The sequence below is a fragment of the Seriola lalandi genome, unplaced genomic scaffold, assembly GCF_002814215.2.
Source record: "Seriola lalandi dorsalis isolate HSWRI2012SDOR001 ecotype SW California unplaced genomic scaffold, Sedor1 jcf7180002054748, whole genome shotgun sequence".
In the NCBI taxonomy this organism is placed as follows: domain Eukaryota; kingdom Metazoa; phylum Chordata; class Actinopteri; order Carangiformes; family Carangidae; genus Seriola; species Seriola lalandi.
In genome coordinates this window covers 4364907-4369969 of record NW_019525301.1, presented here as the reverse complement: position 1 = coordinate 4369969, position 5063 = coordinate 4364907, and the positions used below count along the sequence as shown (strand labels likewise).

Below are 5063 nucleotides of genomic sequence, written 5' to 3'. Positions count from 1 at the left end.
CCCGCCGCCCTCCTCGAGTCAGGCCACAGCAACGGTCTCCTGTGTAGAGCCCCCGAAGACGTCCAGCTGATGACATCGACGATGAATTGCTGCATGAACAGAAAAGGCAGTCTGCAGCTCTTGAAGATGGCTTGCAGACCGTGGCGCAGGAGGTGAGGGCCGTGTCCTCTGTGGCACGCGCAATGAGACGCGACACCCGTGCCATTGTTGCCCACACCAGGCAGCTGGTCAGCGCTGTGTCTGGGCTGACGATGGCCGTTAATACCCTGGCAAAGGCGGTTGAAGATGGGGTGAAGGCGAAGTCATCCGACCCCAGTGAGCCGGGAAATGCAGAGGGAGCGGAGAGCGCCGGAGCAGACGAGCGCATTGGGGGACAGCGGCGCAACCTAAGAAAACGGAAACAATTAACAGAAGAAACCCGTTTGACGGCAATGAAGAAAAAGTGAGATATGGACTATTTAAATATTTGTATTTTCGTTTAAATTTGGCTGTTGATTAAGTTTTTTGTTAGAAAGTTCCGCGGTTGAGCGGCGAAATGCGCCAAAATAGCCTATATTAGTTTGATCATTGTGTTATGATATTGTTTATTTGCTATATTAAAAATAAAATCGAATTCATACCTCACATGCCTCATAAGAAGTTTGTAAGAATCAGATTGGCATTAGGTGGTCCGGCGTGTGGCCGATGGTGACAGTCCTCCTCCACATCCATGGCATCATGCTCGATCCCATGGCGTTTGGCAATGTTGTGCAATATGCAGCAGACAATTGTGATCTGGGCCACCTTTTGTGGGCTGTAGAGAAGGGCTCCTCCAGTACGGTCCAAACAGCGGAACCAGCTTTTTAGCACGCCGAATGTGCGCTCCACGATGTTCCTTGTGCTGATGTGGGCCTGATTGTAGCGGTGTTCGCCTGGTGTGGTCAGGTTCATCAGGTGTCAAGAGGAAGGGGTGAAGGGGGTACGCACTGTCACCTAAAAGTAGAACATGAACCACTTTCATATTTTTCATAGCTTGAGGAATGATATAATACATTTTATTTGTATAGCGCTTATACTGGAACTCAAAGACACTACAGAATATATTAAAACAACAAAACAAACAATCCCAATACAAGGGATTCACCCACATGGTCATCTCCATATTCGCCATCTCTCAAGTTGGAAAAAAGGGCACTGTTCCTCAGGATAAATGAGTCGTCCACTGACCCTGGATATTTTGCTACAACGTTTGTGATTATCCCTTTTGAGTCGCACACAACCTGCACATTCAGAGAGTGTGTGTGTTTTCGATTCCTGTAAATGTGTTCCCTGTCGGAAGGGGGAACAAGTTGAACATGAGTGCAGTCTATCGCTCCAATAATTTTGGGGAAGCCTGCAACCGCATAAAAACCATGTTTTGTCTCATTCAATGTGTCCTGCGTACGTGGAAATTGAATGTATCGGCCCATCCTGCGGCACATGGCATTTAACACCTGAGACAACGCACTGGAAAAAACGCTCGGGGAGATGTACAGAACTAATAGTGACTGTGCGCTGGAATGAACCAGACACAAGAAAGTGCAAAGTCGCAAGGAGTTTTGCCACAGCAGGCACTGCAGGACTCCTCCTTGTGACTGGATCCAAATCAGCTCCTACTTCACGGAGAAGCTCCAAAATGGCATCGCCTGATAACCGATGTGTCTCGATTGTTTTTTCTTCTGCCATTCCAAAAAGAGGGACACGAACAGAAAAGATGCGTTCTCTCCGTTGCCTGTCGTGCCTACGCCGCCTCCTTGCAACAATGACCGCAGCCATCTGAGCGCACGGCTGTGCCAGGTAGCCTAAGACTTGACTTTCAAATGTGCTAAATATAGACGCAAAAATAATCAGCGCAATTAGTTTCAGTGTTGGTAAATCACATTGCGTGCGCAAAATGATGCTATTTGCATCTACTCCTCTCAATATTTTGCGCGTTCTGGCAGGAACGCCTATATTGCATATTCATGAAGGCAGAAGCGCAAAATGGTTAGCGCGTGTTATTTTGCCCGACTGACAGACGCAATCCTCGGTGCGCCCGGTTTGTAGATCAGCGTCAACATGTGTTTGCGCGTACTGTCGCGTTTGCGCATGTTTTTACGCGCAAAGCTTTAGTAAATCAGGCCCTTGGTGTTGTACTCACGGACAATGCTTGGTCGCGAGACAGTGACATTGTTTCAACTTCTTGTCCCAGTGCTGGCAGGTGTCTTCAGGCTGTGTACCATGAACAACAGACATCATCAATACTGGTTTGTTGTCGTACCACTTCACTAAACACAACTTTCCATTTTGAGCGGACACTTCTGATGAAGTACCTCTTCCTGCGCTTTTCATGGCTTTGACACTGGCAGCACCACATGACATGACATCAATACATCCTAATGGTTGGGTATCGGATGCAGGACATCAAAATACAGGCACCAAAAAAGTGGTAAACTTCATCGACTGACATGTTGAGTGGGTCTCCACTCTTAGAAAGTGACATGACATTAGAACATTCTGAAATCAGTGTCATCAGATCTCTATCTATGTACTGTTCAAAATAGTCTAGTGGGGTCCAGCCATGTCTGTCCAGATCAGTTTCGTCCTGATGCTGATACTCTGCGAGGTTTGGCGTCAATGGAGAAGCCTTCCAGCGTATTCCACGTCCTGCACAACCAGAATCAGAATAAAATAGTATTGCAATAAGTTACATTTTAACCATGTAAGCAAATGAGGTGTAGGCCTATTGGTGCATGGAATACTTGATTGGACTCTCCCTTATTCTTTTTTTTTTGGTTTGGCTTGGTCCTGGTGCTGGCTCCTCAGAGTCATCTTCTGAGCTATCAGTCTCAATTGTTTCAGTTTAACGTCGACGTCTGGGAGTGCGGGACGAACCTGTCCCTGTATTCTCTGTCCCTGTCAATGAACCTGCCAACAAGTGTTGTAAATAAGCATTTTGCCTCCAATCCTTCACGTCGCCCTGAGGCCTTAACTACATAACATAAACAAAAATCTACTGGGTCTTGGCTAACCATTATCTGCACCACAGAGACTTTTACGTCCTCTGCTGTGCTCAGTGGGTTCGGGGATGGGGTCCTCATCATCACTGTCACCCTCATCCTCACTGCTGCTTTCCCCCTGTGGTGATGGTTGGTAATCTTCATCCAGGATGGGATCATCGTTGTCAGACGAGTCTAAATCTGAGTTGTCTCCATCAATTAACCCAAGTAGCTCCAAAGCTTTTTGCACAGAAAAACGCTCTGGAAATAAAAACATGACAAAATTAAATACAAATCAATGTCATTCATGCATTATTTATTTGTAAATTATTTCAATGGTACTGTACAATGTACAGATTTTAGCTGCACCAGGGTTAGCTGCAAGCTAGTTTAGTTTACTAGCATATTACATTTTACTGACATTTTTAACCCAACTAATTTATGTATGTATATATGTATTTAGTGATTGAATTGTTATTTATTACATTGAGACAATGTACAGCCTTGTAGCTGCACCAGATATACTTGTTTTCTCATTTTACATGTGTGCATCTTTACTAGCATATTAGCTGTTTTGAGGAGCGTCAGTCCATAAGTACACATACGTGTACTTCATGTTTAGCGACATGCTAAGTTCTTATTTTTACACTTTTTTTTCCAAATTTGCTTGTCATGACAAATGTCCAACGCTTTTATAAATATCTAAATAAGAATAAGCCATAAAATAAGGCAGGACTTCTTACCTGGTCGATGTTTGTGTATGGAGCGGCCACTTGAATCTTCCCTCGTGTTCGCCGCCATGTTGAATTTTTACCGTAGTATGTTATACTCTTCTGACACCACCAGATGGCAGTGTAAGTGCCCACGTACGTGTCCATAACACCCCTAATTCAGCAGTGAACACGATTGTGGACATAAGAGCTATAAAGTGATGTCCACGCATGTGACTGCTAAGCCTTAGGAGGTTAAGGATATCTTTGTACTTTGCTCTGTTCATCTGTCTCTCAGCCCTGAGCAGATGATCTCCCTGTCCCTGCTGCTGAACAACAGCCCCACAGCCTGATGCTGCCTCCACCATGCTTCTCTGTTGGGATCAGGCAGGTGATGAGCGGTGCCTGGTTTCCTCCATACTTGATGTTTAGAACTGAGACCAAACAGTTCAGTTCTGGTTTCATCAGACCAGAGAATCTGGATCCTCATAGTCTCAGAGTCCGGATCCTGGAAATTGGGATTTTCCCCTGGAAATTGTTGGTCGGACGATGTTGGTTCATGATAGAAATCCTGCTGGTCAGTTTGAACTGTCAGGTGACACAGACTCTTTTTTTGTGCCTTTTTCCCAACTTGTAAAAACTTGTAAGCTTTTGCTTCTCCCCGACAGTGTGACACACTGCTCTGATTAATTAGTATGAAATGAACAAACAAACAATGTGATCGATCAATGATTCACCTGTTAAGATGAATGTGACAGATCCTGACACATCTCGTTGTCAAAGGAGATAGATGAGGTGTAAATTATCGCCTCACTCTTTAAACACGTGGCCTAAACTGTGTCAAGAAGCACCACTGCTCATTTTCCCTGGCGCTTAATGAGCCTGATATTATATTTCATAAAAACTTAATAAGTTCTTCTGGCATTAGCGGAGACGCTTTTAAGTTCAACTGACGCAAGGCCACTATGAAACACTACAGGAAATATACAGTTGTGAAACTATGACCGTCAACTATTCAAGTTAATTAGACTTTTATAATTTATATAAAACCACACATGAACACACACACAGATAAACCAGTTACTAAAACACAAAAGAGAAGAATATTTCAAGTGAAAAGGAAACACAGGTCATCCGTTTGGAATTATAAGGTTCTATCTGACATTTTCAAGGTTAATGCATTTTTTTGACTCTTTATAGAGATCTCCACAGTCGAACGCTGACTCTGTTTTATCAGGTTCTATTTCAGAGCCAATCAGTACTTAGAATGCACACAAGCTGACAAATCAGCTTCTGCTTCTCTGTCATGTCCCCTCACTGTTCAGTGATGGCGGGAAAAGGGGCAGACGAGACAGAA

At 44.3% G+C, this 5063-nt stretch overlaps 1 pseudogene; it reads right to left on the bottom strand.

The window, feature by feature from the left end:
- Positions 1 to 2383: 2383 nt before the first annotated feature.
- LOC147818050 (uncharacterized) lies at positions 2384 to 3273 on the bottom strand (annotated as a pseudogene).
- Positions 3274 to 5063: the final 1790 nt, after the last annotated feature.